The 15,722-nt window shown below is 40.1% G+C and overlaps 1 pseudogene; it reads right to left on the minus strand.

The window, feature by feature from the left end:
* Positions 1–312: 312 nt before the first annotated feature.
* Positions 313–13,536, minus strand: LOC132497898 (small ribosomal subunit protein uS3-like; annotated as a pseudogene).
* Between the last annotated feature and the right edge of the window lie 2,186 nt (positions 13,537–15,722).

The following is a 15,722-nucleotide window of genomic DNA, read 5'->3' on the forward strand; positions in this document are numbered from 1 at the left end:
CCTGTGCTCTGCAACAAGAGAAGCCACTGCAATGAGAAGCCCGCACAACACAATGAAGAGTAACCCCCGCTCGCTGCAACTAGAGAAAGCCTGCGAACAGCAACGAAGACCCAAAGCAGCCAAAAATATAAATAAATTAAAAAAAAAAAGAGGCCCCAGATTGTATAAGATTCAGGCTCCATGAAACCTGGATGCAACCCTACATTTTAAAAAAGATTTTATTGAAGGTCTTTATAGAGCAACATCAGACTCCAAATCCAGCTGCCAAGGAGACTGTGTTATGCATTGGGTACTTGCTGGCATGGCAGGCGTCTATGGCTTCCCTCCCTTCTGCTCAAGGATGGGGAAGTGACAGTGGGCAGTGTCTCATCTATGGGTTCCACCATGCTCAGTGGTCAGGCAGGGGCTTCTTAAGGGCCCATCTTTCCACTTGGGTCCCAAAGCAGCACGATCTTCACTTTGATGTCCAGCACACCCTGTCTGAGCAGCATATGGCACCCAGTGGTGTCTGTGTAGAAGCTAACAAGCTCCTCACTGTGGGTCATCAGGCCATCCACAACTTCATGGATTTAACCCTCTGTCCTTGGAGTTGCCCAGGCATTACGACCTAGCAGCCCTTGTCCCCACTCTCCATGATGACCTGCAGCACACCACAGCAAGCCCTCCTAGAAGTGTGTACTGCAGATCCTGCCTGGGTGATGTGCACAGAGCTCTCGTATATTCCTTTTCCTCCTAAAGCTCTACACTATCCTCAGGGAAGCCAAATCTCTTCTGAAGCACAGCGGTCAATTCCTGGATCCACCAGCCCTTCTCACCAAGAACATTGTGTGTCCTGGAGGCCAAGATAATGATTTCCGTCCTGGTTGGTGTAAATCGGACTTCAACTCCAGAGTAGTCATCTTTGGCCAGCTCCCAAGTGAGACACTTGTTCAATTCAACCTTGAGGACGCCATCAGCGACATCTTGGAAATTGACCCTGCCATCTTGCCACCTGGCAGCACCGTAAGGAATGGCCCAGTGCTGCTGTTAAATGACCTAAGGAGTGTGATGTGAGCAAATGGTTCCCATTGCTATTGCATACAGAACACAAACACTCAAAGAACTTTAGGACTATGGTGGCCTAGAGCACCATTCTCTCCTTGGATAAGCCTTTGTGTGGACTTGGTAACAGCAGCTGAGGGGGCTGTGAATAATACTTCAGACTTCCTCACTTTCTTTTTCATCAATTGCTCTATCTGGAGGGACCCAAGTGTGAAGGAGAAAAATGACTCAATAAATACAATTCAGCTTCAGCAGCTTCAGAAAGCCCATTCCCTGTCTCCTCCACCTGCTCCAGAATTGAACAAGCAAGGTAGGAGAGGAGAGCTTTGCCTCAGGTGATCTTTGTGACTCAACATTGGGGAATTTCAGTTCCAGCACCTCCAGAGAAGGTGTCTTGAAATGATCATGGAAATAGGATTTTTTACTACATTTGGGCCACATTTCACACTGTTGCTGAGTAGAATATCCTTGCTCTGCCTCTCTGTCAACCAGATCCCACTAGCTCCTCGGTACAAGCTCAGTGCCTTCCTCCTGGAATTGCCTTCCCAGATCTATCCAGTGCAGAGTGAAATCTTCCTTCCCTAAACTGAGCACTTAAGATATGACAATTCTTGAAGCTGTTAGGAGTTTAGACCCAAACTCTTATAACCATGTGATCTTGTGTAAGTGATAATTTTTCTGAGCAGAGAGTCCCCAATAGTAATTCATTTTCCACACTAATATGTGTTAATTTTATTTATTTATTTATTTATTATTATTATTTTTTAATGTGTTAATTTTATAATTAAGATGTTTTATGATGGCAATAACAATTTGTACTGATGTCACGGAGCCGGCATGAAGCTTAACTAAGATAATATATGTAAATATCTTTTGTAAACTATAAAATGCTGTACAAACATAAGGTACCGGCAGAGGTGATATTCCAAATATTTAATGACCGGTAGGCACTGGCCTTGACCAATCAGAATAGTTTCAATCACAGCACTGGAGCTCAGTCCAGTAAACTCCCTGTGGTGTCAGACATTAACTCTTTAGTTGCTAAATTAAAGGAAGGTTTGGGGTTTCCTGAAGGAGAAGCTAAAGTAATGGGGGTCTAGTGGAAAGAGACTCAGGGGGCTAGGGGCTATATTCTTTTTCAGATTCTCTTCCCTTATAGGTTACTACAAGATATTGAGTATAGTTCCCTGTGCTATAGAGTAAGTCCTTGTTGGTTACCTATTTCATACATAGTAATGTGTATATGTTACTCCCAACCTCCTAATTTATCCCTCCCCCCACTTTCCATAAGTTTTTTTTCTATGTCTGTGTGTCTCTTTCTGTTTTGTAAATAAGTTCATTTCTATCTTTTTTTTTTTAGATTCCACATATAAGTGATATCATATGATATATGTCGTTGTCTGGCTTACTTCACTTAGTACAATACTCTCTAGGTCATCCATGTTGCTACAAATGGCATTATTTCATTCTTTTTTATGGCTGAGTAATATTTCATTGTATATATGTACCACATCTTCTTTATCCATTCATCTATTGACAGGCATCTAGGTTGCTTCCATGTCTTGGCTATTGTAAATAGTCCTGCAATGAACATTGGGATACATGTATCTTAGAAAATATTTTTGCCTGGACAAAAATGAAGCACAACACATAAAAAATTTTGGGGTGAATTAAAGCAGTTCTTAAAGCAACATTTATAGCATTATAAAATAGCTTATCTTAGGGGCTTCCCTGGTGGCGCAGTGGTTGAGAGTCCGCCTGCCGATGCAGGGGACACGGGTTCGTGCCCTGGTCCGGGAAGATCCCACATGCCGTGGAGTGGCTGGGCCCGTGAGCCATGGCCGCTGAGTCTGTGCGTCTGGGGGCTGTGCTCCGCAACGGGAGAGGCCACAACAGCGAGAGGCCCGCGTATCGCAAAAAAAAAAAAAAAAAAAAAAAAAAAAAAAAATAGCTTATCTTAGAGAAGATGAAAGGTCTCAAATCAACAACTAAGCGTCCATCTTAAGAAACCAAGGAAAGCAAAATAAACCAAATACAAGCAGAAAGAAGGAAATAATAAAGAGCAGAAAAAATGACCTTGAAAACTGAAAAACAATAAAGAAAATCAATAAAATCAAAAGCTGATTCTCTGAAAACATCAATGAGATCAATAAACTTTAGCCATACTAAAAATTTAAAAACACAGAAGAGACACAAATTACCAATGTCATTAAAGACCCCACAGATATTAAAAGGCAGTGCTCTGAACAGCTCTATGCACATAAATTCAATAACTTAGATGAAATGGACCAATTCCTTAAAAGCCACAAACTTCCAAAACTCACACAAAGAAGAAATAGGCAACATATATATTAAAGAAATGGAATCCATAGGTAAAAACCTTAAAAAAAACCCAACAACCCTCCAGGCCCAAATGGTTTCACTGGTAAATTCTACCAAACTTTTAAAGAACAAATAGCACCAATTTTACACAATCTCTTCCAGAGAACAGAAGGGAAGAGAACACTTCCCAACTCATTTTATGAGGATAGAATTGCCTTGATACCAAAAAACTAGGCAAAGACAGTACAAGGAGAGAAAACTATAGACCACTATCCCTCATGAACATACACAAAAATCTTCAAAAAAAAATACTAGGAAATCAAATCCAGCAATATATAAATAGAATACTACTCCGTGACCAAGTGGGGTTTATCCTAGAAATGCATGACTGGCTCCAAATTCAAAAATCAATCAATATAGTTCACCATATTAAAAAACTAAAAAGGAAAAATGTCATGAGCATATCAAACAATGCAGAAAAAGCATTTGAAAACATCCAGCATTGATTCATGATAAAAACTCTCAGCAATATAGAAATAGAAGGAAATGTCCTTAATTTGATAAAGGCCATCTACAAAATACCTACAGTTAATGTAATGTTTTTTTTTTTTTTTTTTGGTACGCGGGCCTCTCACTGTTGTGGCCTCTCCCGTTGCAGAGCACAGGCTCCAGACACGCAGGCTCAGTGGCCATGGCTCACGGGCCCAGCCGCTCCGCAGCATGTGGGATCTTCCCGGACCAGGGCATGAACCCATGTCCCCTGCATCAGCAGGCGGACTCTCAACCACTGCGCCACCAGGGAAGCCCCTAATGTAATGTTTAATGGCGAAACACTGAATGCTTTCTCCTAAGATCAGGAGCAAAGCAAAGATGTCCTCTATCAACACTCCTATTCAGTATAGTACAGGAAGTCCTCGTCAGTGCAGCAAGGCAGAGAAAGAAAGTAAAGGCATACAGATTAGAAAGAAAGAATACTGTACCTATCTGCAGGTGACATGATTTTCTACACAGAAAATCCCAAGGAATTTACCGAAAAAGTCTTAAATTAATAAATGAGTTTAGCACAACTGCAAGAGATAAGGCTAACTCAAAAAGATTATATTTCTACATGCTTAAACAATTTGGAAATCAAAATTAAAATATATATTTCATTTAAAATTTTTAAAAGAGAAATACTTAGGTATAAATTTAGCAAAACTTGTGCAGGATCTGTATGCTGACAACTATAAACACCGAGGAGAGAAGTCAAAGGACATAAATAAATGGAGAGACATACTGGATTCATGGGTTGGAAGACCCAATTTAGTTGAACATGTCAATTTTCTCTGAAGAAATCTATAGATTTAATACAATTCCAATCAAAAGTCCAATAAGATTTCTGTGGATATAGACAAGCTGATTCTAAAATTTATTTGGAAAGGTGAAGGGACCAGAATAGCCACAACAATTTTGAAAAAGAAGGATAAAGTGGGAGAAATCATCTACCTGATTTTAAAACTTACTGTAAAGGAACAATAATTAAGACACTGTGGTACTGGTGGAGGGATAGAGACATAGATCAATGGATCAGAATATATCAAGCAATTGAGTCACAAAATGTCAGTTGTTGACAAAGGTAAAAAAGCAATTCAATGGAAAAAGGATAGCCTTTTCAATATATGATGTTGGAATAACTGAACATCCATATGCAAAAGTATGCCACGAAAAGCTAAAGACAAAAAAAACTTGACCTCAGTCTCACATTTTATACAAAAATTAACTCAAAAATAGATCATAGATGTAAAACGTAAAACTATAAAACTTTTAGAAGAAGATATAGTAGAAATGTTTATGACTTGGGATCAGGGAGTTTTCTTAGACTTGATATCAAAAGCACAACTCATAAAAGAAAAAAAATGGACAAATCGGACTTTATTAAAATGAAAACCTTTTGCTTTGTGAAAGACACTAAGAGAAAGAAAAGCTATAGACTGGGGAAAAATATTTTCAAATCACATATTCAACAAAGGACTTGTATCTAGAAAAACTCTTAGAACTCAATAGTGGAAAACAAACAACCCAATAAAAAATGAGGAGAACATCTTGTTATAGTTTAATTCTTATAATCCTTAAAACAAAGGTACCTATCCTGATAGGAAACAAAGACCAACGCCTTTTGTTTGTTTGTTTTCAATGCCATTTTAAAATATAGTGCTTTCTGGATAATTTACATTACTGTAGATGGGAACAAAGTAATCGAGGTTTAAAATTAATTCTGTTTAATATTATAGGAAAAGTATAAACTAAGCATTTTATTCACTTCAGTTTGATTTAAGTGATCAGCTCTTCTAGAAAGCTTTCCTTGACCCTTAAGTATGAATTCCGTATTCCCCCACTGTGCTTTGCCAGGTTCCTGTGCATATCTTTATCACAGCACCTTTCTTATTTTACAATATTAACCTGTCTCCTAAGGTTAAACCTCCTAAGGTTTCACTTTATTCCTAAGCCCTAGCGTAGTAACTGGAAGGTAGTAACCACTCAGTGTGTTTGTTGAACAATTAAAGACTTGTAAAGAATAAATAAAAATTATTGATGAAATAATAAAATAGCAACAACACTAATAAAATCTGATAATATTAGGATGCTTTTAGAATGGTCCCTGACACATAGTAAGTATGCAATAAATGCTTATTTATTCAACAAATATTATTGTAGTTTTCCTACAATGTATGAAGCACTGTTATAGTTGATAGGTAAATTACACGCATTTTCCATTATAGCCCTTAGAGCAAAAACAACACAGACCAAAACCCCTGCCCTCATGGAATTTACATTTTAATAGGAGAGACAAACAATAAGTAAAATAAATAGGTGAAATATGTAGTTTGCTAGATGGAAAAAAAAAGGCGAGGGGCAAAAGACTTAAACGTCTATGTACGTTCACCAAAGAGAAAATAGCATGTGAAAAGATGGTCAATACAATCAGCTATTAGGAAAATGCAAATTAAAATCACGATGAGATACTACTACATAGCTATTAGGATGAAAATAAAATCAATAGCAACAAAAGCCTGACAGCATCTACTGACGGCGAGGTTGTGGAGCAACTGGAACTCTCATTTGTTGCTTGGAATATAAAATGGTACTCAGGTAAACAATTTGCCTGTTTCTTGTAAAGTTAAACACATACTTACCATATGATATGGTATGATCCCCCTCCTAAGTATTTACCTTAGAGAAATGAATTTTATGTTTGCCCTAAAACCTGCACGTGAATGTTTATATCTGCTTTATTCTAATCATCACCTAACAGTAGAGACCACCGCAAAATCCTTCAATGGGTGAACAGATAAACTGAGTACATTCATACTCTTTGGCATTAAGATACTATTTAGCAATAAATATTATTGCTAGTAGAGTATAAACACTATTGAGCAATAAGAAGGAATGAAATACTATCATTACATGTAGCAACATGAATGAGTCTCAAAGACATTATGTGGAGTCAGAGAAGCCAGTCTCAAAAGACTGTATACTTTATGATTCCATTTCTATGACATTCGGGCCAAGTGTAGGAGTAATGGAGAACAGACCAGTGATTTCCAGGGGTTACAATAGGGGGAGAGCGGAACTCTAAAGAGATTTTTTAGGGTGAAGGTGATAGAACCATCTGCATCTTAATTGTGATGATGTTTACACATAAGACTGTACACACACACACGTCAATATTACTTACTATATTTTGATTTAAGAAAAGAAAGCCTACTGCGTGCAGCAATGAGGACCCAATGCAGCCAAGAATGAATTAATAAAATAAATAAATTTATGAAAAGAAAAGAAAAGAAAAGAAAGCCTATATCTAGGTAGGACTTCTGAATCCATCTGAAAGAGACAGTTAGTCAAAATTCTGTGTTCCTCAACTCAATTCCAAAGGAGAAAACAAATATTATTAAATCAAATAAATAGATTTAAAAAAAAAACAAGAATAAACAAACCAAAACCACACCTTCTATATGCAGGCTCAGTAACTCAAAGTCAGAGTTGATTTACTAGGTAATTATCCTACACAACCATACAGTCATGCTTCAGGTTATTACAGCAACAGGCTGAACTGCAAAAACTAGGTAAGTGTGCTTTCTGATGTGAAATTGTTACCATTCACAGGTTTACTGTGTTGTTTTTCTTCTTTGAGTTAATTTCATTTTCTATTTCAGGCTGGATTTATTGATAAGTGCTCTGGTAAGCTATTTTTGTAAAAAAAAAAGTGTGTGTGTAAGAGTTCACAGTGGGTTACGAGTGATCTGTATTTTCTTTTTGACTCGGTGTTGTTTTTAAAAATTTCTCTAATGAGCATGTATTACTTTATAAACCAATAACCTAAATAAATTATAAGAACTCAAGTCAATTGTTAACTAGAGTATCTCCCACATAGAAAATTTTTTGGAATGTGTTTTATTTTGTAGGCAAGAATGGGCTTAGTTACTCTAGGTATGATATCTAGTGGTTGTAAAATGGGTGCTTCTAAAAGGATTTCAGAGTTCCCTTAAAAAGGTTGTGTAAACAATTTGGCAGTTCCTCAAAAATTAAACATAGAATTACCATATGACCCAGCAATTCCACTCCTACGTGTATACCCAAAAGAACTGAAAATAGGTGTTCAAATGAGTACCTGTACACTCATGTTCATAGCAGCATCATTTATAATTGTCAAAAGCTGGAAGCAACCCATATGTCCATCAACTGATGAACTGATTTAAAAAATGTTGTATATCCACACAAGGGGATATTATCCAGCCATAAAAAAGAATGAAGTACTGACACATGCTACAGCATGAATGAACCTTGAAAACATTATGCTAAGTGAAAGCAGCCAGACAGAAAAGGTCATGTATTTTATGATTCTATTTATATGAAATATTCAGAATAGGTAAACCTAAAAACAGAAGGCAGATAAGTGGTTGTGAGTTGCTAGGGGGAGGGAAGAATGGGGAATGACTGCTTAATGGGTATGGTGTTTCCCTTTGGGGTGATAAAAATGTTTTGGAACTAGATAGGCGTGATGATTATACAACATTGTGAATGTATTAAATATCACTGAATTATGCAGTTTAAAATGATTAATTTTGTGTTCTGTGACTTTTACCTCAATTTTTTAAAAAAGATGAAGTGTGTCCCTGCAATCTTATTCACATTTGCAGCAAAAATCTTTATTTTTCAAGGAAATTATAAAGGATAAATATAGTTTAGCCCGTATCTACATAGTTAAGAACTCTGAGTGGCATGTGAATTAATAAGTGATATGTACTTTTTGGAAAGTGATCTGAATAGTCTTAAAATGTTCAGAGGAATTGAGTAGTCAGAATGGTTACAAAGCAGCATAATGAATTCCCTTTGTACAAGCTTTTCAATGCTCCTCATGTGCGAAAGGTATCTACAAATATTTAATTATACCAAAATCCTTGGTTGGAATACATTCTATTTAGCTGCTGTTGCCCTAGTGGTCCTTGCAATTCTTGGGATGTTGTGCCTGTCAAAGGTACTTTTTGTTGTGATGTTGGCCTAAGGGTGAAGGGGAGTGGGTTGTTACCTACAAAATTTGACTTTGGGGCCTGGAATGTTTCTAAAAATTTTGAAATCCCAGGCTTCACTCTTCACTTAATGATGGCTCTTTCAAACATCTAATTTTCTTGAAAATTCTTGGATCATCTTGTTTTTCCTTGAAAGTATGTAAAACCTTGTACATGATGCATACCAAATGATTACCCTTTAATAATCAATACAGAGTCCTTTACTGAAATTCATTGTTTGAATTTTCCATTTTCACGTTATTTACTCTTAACCATGATCCTGAAAATTTCAGGTAAAAGTCCTGAGCTGGCTATTCTCTGCCCTTTCCAGATTCACTTTTACCTTTTTCCACTGTACTCTATGCCCTGGCAGGCTGCCCTCCACTGATTTCATCAACAGGCTCCCAGAGCCCCTGGCTTCCTGTAGGGTTCAGCCAATGGGAGGCACATGTAGGAGGTCAGAGGGCAGGGGCAGAGAGAAGCTGGGGTAGCTATTCACCTGCCTGTGCTCTCTGCAGGCTGTGGGTTGACTATGGCTGTGTTCTGTGTTGTGTTCTTACAGAAAGCCGTCACTTGTGTTGTGTGACCCTCTCCTACAGCTACAGTCACAGCCATAACTTCAGAGACAGCGTTTCCTCCATTCCAGATATTTCTCTTTCTTGCCCTTTCTGACTTATGGGTGGTAAAGGTTCCACACTGTTTTTAGTTCTTTGGTCCTGTACCATCCCTTGCTGGTTTCCCTTAGCCCTGCACAAAGGACTAACTACATAGTTTGTGGGGTCCAGTGCAAAATGAAAATGCAGAACTTTTTGTTCAAAAACCACAATGGATTTCAAGATGGCGACCGCAAGGCATTAAGCAGTGCAGGACCTTCTAACTGCAGGGTCCTGTGTGACCACACAAGCTGCACATTCACGAAGCCTGCCCTGACTGCACACTATTGTAAACAGTACTTACCATAAATGCTCCTCAGTTACCTGTTGAGTGTGCCACCCATCTCCTGCCAGGATCTTTTCTAATACAAGGTCTTAATGGTTCTCCTTCCCATTTAAAAAAAAAAAAGTGACTCCATTAGGGGTTCTGGAAAAGTAGCTGTTATCTATACTTAGATTTAAACACTCTGCAATTTAAAACTTTTTAATAGATTTACATCTGCAGTAGGAAATTCACTTATTCTCTCTCTTCCTCACCCTTACATGGAACAAAGCCACTCATTTGGGAACCAGCGGGGGCCACCGCAGCCCTTGAGCACTACCCACCATGTGCTGGTACTGTAGTTGAAATGTGTGACTCCCAAGCATGCCTTCTGGGCAGGTGCAGGAAGTTTTAGGAGTGATTTCAACCATTGAGTTGCTGTTTGATTTTTGTACTGGATACAGAATCTACTATCCTAGTTTGCTTGTTTGTTTTCCCTCTCTTCAAAATAAGACTTAAACTGAGAGCTTTCTCATAGCCTTTCTCTCTCTGGCTAGAAACTTGCCTGAGATAGTGATCTTTTAGTATTACTAAACAAACACCAGTTAGGCCTCCTGTCTTGAGTAAGGCCTGCTCTCTCAACACCGTCCTTAACAGACTTGGGGGTTGAGGTGACAGTCAACAAATTATGCTATCTTATTGGTTTCAAAATGGGAGTCCCATAAGCCCTTCTGTGCCAGGACTTTTTGCTTTCATTGCTTTGGTTGTTACAAATTCAGGGATGGCAAAGAAACATGAGTTTGAGAAATACTCTACAACTATAGTGTTTCACTGCTTGCACTTGCCACAGACTTATTGGTGCTTGACCACTGAGCTGTCTTCAACAACTGCATTAGTTACATCCATCACTCATTTCTAAAGCACCCACTGACTTTTTCTACCCTCACAGCCCCTTGATTTGGTCACGTTGCCTCTCAGAGGCTTGGATAGAGCAGGGAGCAAAGTTGGGATTTTCTTTCCATGCCTTTTCTCCCCCATTTCTCCATGCCTCCAGTTTTCCCTGTTTTTAAGAAGCGCTCCTGAAGAGTCACCTTTAATGTAAAGTACTATACGGAGGGGTTCACTTCTTTGAAGAGTTACCAAATATACTGTCTCATCTTTTCTCTGAAATGCAAATTTTCTCTCAAGGAGGACAAACTTGCATTTCAAAAGGGGGTCATATGAAAAAAATAATTCCAGCTGTTTAAATCCAGAGCACAGAAAAATTATTCCTAGAACGGTACACAGAATGTTCACTGGGCCTGAAACATTTCATTTGGTTGTGAATTGGCTACAGTTCCATTTCCATTCAGTTTTGATCTGTTCTTGAGTTAGGCAAATAACCAGTGTGGTCTCAGAAATGATCCTTCTCTTGTGAAAGCCAACAGCATTGCTTAGACTTCTAGTCCGGATGGCTGGAAGGGGCCTGAGAGGTCTTATAGCCAAACTACAAATGAGGAAACTCAGAGCAGTTCTGGACTGGGTGACAGAACTGATAAGCATAGAGTTGAGAATTTTGCCCAGTGCATCAGATTCTTAAGCCATGCAGTTTTGAATTAGCTCTGTGGAGACACATGCTCAGGGGAAATTGGCTCCCAATTTTAATTTGCCTCTTCCTCCATCATCCAGTCCTGCCATTTTCCTTCCTGTACATTGTCCTCTGAGTGGTTGACGGGCATCCTTAACAATTATATGTCCACCTTGCTCTCTGCAGTGTTCATTTCTGCCCCCTCCCTGATTTACCTGCCAGACATAAGTGTTGCTCTGAATGTCTCACAGTAACAAAATTGCCATTTTTGCATCTCTACTATAAGCCAGTACTGTATTTCAACAATTTAAAAAATTTCATAGTAAATATTTATCACAAATTAGATCACAAGCAAGTTTTATGTGTGTACAAATACATATATCCATGTGTATCTGTCTAAAAATGTGTATACAGACATACATGTATCTATGCACATGTTTGTTATCACTTAAATGTATAAAATCAATTGTTTGTTTTCATTAATTAACAGTACTAAAAAAGTGTAAGAGATCAAAAATGAAGACTAATTACAATAAAAACAAACTACTTAAAAAAAGTTCATAGTTACTGATAACATTTCATAGTAATTGAATAAGCCTTATCATTTTAAATTTCAGTGCTTTAAACTAGAATTATTTTACTTTTACATTTATTTCAGACTTATTTGAAACATTTCAAACATTCAGCAGGGTGAACAGTATAACAGACAGCTCCACCAATTATCCATACTTTGCTAATCTTGTTTTATTTACCTTTTGGTTTTTTGGGAGGGGGCTGGATTATTTGAAAATAAATCCTAAACATACTTTCACCCCGGATTCCCCATTATGCATTCTAATAGATAAGAACTCAAGAAGAAATTTAACCACAATACCATTATCACATGTAACAAAATTAATAATTTCTTTTATTTTTATATTTTTAAATTTTTAAAAAATTAACTAATTAATTTTATTTTTGGCTGCATTGGGTCTTCGTTGCTGTGCATGGGCTTTCTCTAGTTGCGGCAAGCGGGGGCTATGCTTTTGTTGTGGTGCGCGGGCCTCTCATTACGCAACAAGACTTTTGTTGTGGAGCACGGGCTCTAGGTGCACGGGCTTCAGTAGTTGTGGCACGCAGGCTCAGTAGTTGTGCCTCGCGGGCTCTAGAGTGCAGGCTCAGTAGTTGTGGTGCATGGGCTTAGTTGCTCCACAGCATGTGGGATCTTCCCAGACTAGGGATCTAACCTGTGTCCCCTGCATTGGCAGGCAGATTCTTAACCACTGCGCCACCAGGGAAGTCCCATTTCTTAACATCTATATCAAGTCCACATTTTATTTCCCTGATTATCTCAAAGTCTTTTAAACAACTGGTTTATTCAAATCAGAGCCACACAGGATCTAAACACTGCATTTGGTTTACTACGCCTTTTAAAAACCATTATTTACATACATTTGACTTTCACTTCATTTGACCATTGAAGAATGTATGGTCCCAGTACACAGGTGGGTGAACTGGGGCTCAGAGAGGTTAAGAAACCTCCCCAAGTTCTCATTGCTGGTAGGGGCCAGACCCAGGACTTGAATTAAGGTCTGCCTGAGTCCAAAGACTCCATTCTACTCCTTCCCCTTCAGGCTACCAGAATATTCCCTGTGTTGCAGAGAGGCAAGAGGCCTAGTGGTTAAGAGAGAGGGTTTGGGCTCAGGTTGGCCTGGATGCAAATTGGAGCAAGTTACATAACCTCTCTGATCCTCCACTTCTGTCTGCGTCTGTAAAATAAGGTTAATGATGATGGTTTGGGGCTGATTAAATAGGAGAAAGCATGTCTAGTACTTAGCACAGTGACTGGCACATAGAAAGCACTCAGTAAACCTTAGCTATTATTCCTAGCATAAAGGAGGAGAAAGAATCACAAAATGGTTGTTTGCTTTTGTCAGTAGCTCAGGAATTGTGGCTCATGATTGTTACTACAACTTGTTTAGGATTGAGGTTGAAGGGGTGGGCAGGTTGGGAGTAGGGTGTTGATTCTGCCTGGATTGGAGAAGGAAGCCCTGGACATAAAAATTTAAGTAGGCATCCAAGGAATTCTCCAGAGACCTCAGCTGGAAAACAGTTGAACATATCTTCTGACCTTCCATAGAGGGAAAACTGGTGGGCAGCAGACATGGTGGGAGGGAGACTTCTCAATGTTTATCTGAATTTGGAACCATGTAAATGCATTAAACCAATTCCAATAAAATGAATTGCATTTAAAAAGAAACCCTCTTTTACCATGGGGTAAGTGCTGAGAATGGGAAAACTAGGATTTAATGACAATAATAATAGTAATAATAATAATCCCCTTACAATTTTTGCAGCCCGAGGAGGGCTTCGGTCATCTAAGTCAGGTTGTGCACCAGGATGGGACTATTTCAGCTTGACTCTGATTTCAAAGATCTAAGGTAATATTTTAACTTTAGCTGTCCTCCCTCTGACACTCATTCTAAGAGTCCAGAACCAGTGCTCCCAGATTTGGAGTTGTCTTCAAGCATACGCATTGTCAAGGGCTGAATCTATTGGCTAACTAAGGTCTTTGTATGTACTGTCTGTACATTTATGGGTGCTTTCCCAGTTCATTAGGCCCTAAGTTGTTTTTGATGCTAAGTAAAGACTCTGGGGCTCTGATTTTCTAGAGTCCTTGGGAAGGGAGGGGTCACATAACCCCACTCACAAATAATCAAGAACTTGCCTCTGTTCTAAGGCCTTTACATACACGAACTCATTAAAACCTCACAAAACAGTACACTGCAGGTACCATTATTCTGATTTTACAGGCAAAGAAACTGAACCAAGTGAGGTGAAGTAACTTGCCTAAGATCAGAGCCTGCACGACTAACCATTAGGCTTACTACCTCTCTGTTGGCAGTGGGCCAAGCATGTAGGGGTCCTTTGAAGGTGATGCAAGCGTCCTTGGCTGTGCAGCAGCAATGCTTTAGGTCCCAAATCCTTCCTTCTAGTTTAGGACCAAGAAAGACCAGGGTGTCAATTTCCTCATTGACCCTGGACAAGTCGCTTACTCCCTTCAAGCCCCAGGTTTCTTATCTGCCCCAGGGAGGAGTTTTAGAAAAGACCTCTCCTTGCATTAGGAGTGTGGGTGTGTGCTGGGGGTGGGAGGTGTAGGGGCTGAGGTTTCTGGGCGGTACTGCGCTGCTTTTCCTAGGTCTCTTGAGGAAACAGGGTGTTTGGAGGTTTTGTCCTAGTCAACTCCCTCCCAGGAGGTCGGGCCCCCAGTCAGTGATGGCGCGCAAGCTTGGCTATGCCTCCTCCGCTTGGAAAAGGGCCGCCACTGCGGCCAGCTCCGGCCAAAGCCCGGCTGCCCGGAGGTCGAGGGTGGGTCTTTTTTCCCTGAGGGAGTTAGAGCTGAGATTGTATACTTAGGAAGGCTTCTTGGAGGTAGTGACAGTTGAGTCAACTCCTGAAGGTCTAGCAGGAGTTAGTAAGAAGACGTGGAGGGGGAAGGGTTACCCCCGGCCCAAACAACAGAACAAAGAAGCACAACCCGGCTTACAGTATGGGAGGAGGAGCTGTCAGAGTGGAGAGGTCTGTAGGGGCGAAATCGCGCGGGGGCTTCAAAGCTTTATTCTAAGAGCAATTGGGAGGGGTTTGAAGGAGGGTAGTCCGGAGTTTTAGAAAGACTCTTCTAGCCACTTGGGAAGAATGGGTCGGAGAGGGGCAGGAGGCTATCGTAGAAAGCAATCGGGTTGGAAAATGACCGAGGACTGAGGAAAGTGGCGCTGGGGGGCGGAGCCGAGCATCTGAGCCTTTCTCAAACCCCACGACACTGTGCGCTGTCCCTCGACTTTCTTTGCTTATGTGGAAGGGCCCCATAAAGGGCAGGGCACCCCCCAAAAGCTCAAAGAGCGAAACAGCGCAGAGCCCCCTCTTCTTTCGGGGGCTCTCTGGTCCAGGTGCCCCAGAATTCGTAGGGTTTTGCGGGAGAACTTAACACTGCTTAAGATGGAGAACCGTTACCCCTCAAAATACACAAAAACCTCGGCCGCTTTTGGCAGCAGCCTCCTCCGTCCATGACCTCATGCTTTAAGCTCCCATATAGCCTTCCCCCGCCCTGTACACACCCGGTGCCCGAGTGGGGGTGGGGTGAGGGGACAGTGGCGAAAGTCTGGGTAGAGGGAGCACCTTATTTATACTGCGCGAAGATTTGGGGTAAGGGGCACAACGATTTTCCCATACCGAAAAAAACATGACTTTCTCCTGAGCAAAAAACACTCGCTGTCTTGTGGGACCTCCCTGAGATAGATGCCCCGTACCCGGCCCGAGGTAGTCTGTTTAAGCCCAATCATCTTTGGTTCACG

This window comes from Mesoplodon densirostris, chromosome 10 (assembly GCF_025265405.1).
Source record: "Mesoplodon densirostris isolate mMesDen1 chromosome 10, mMesDen1 primary haplotype, whole genome shotgun sequence".
Taxonomy (NCBI): Eukaryota; Metazoa; Chordata; class Mammalia; order Artiodactyla; family Ziphiidae; genus Mesoplodon; species Mesoplodon densirostris.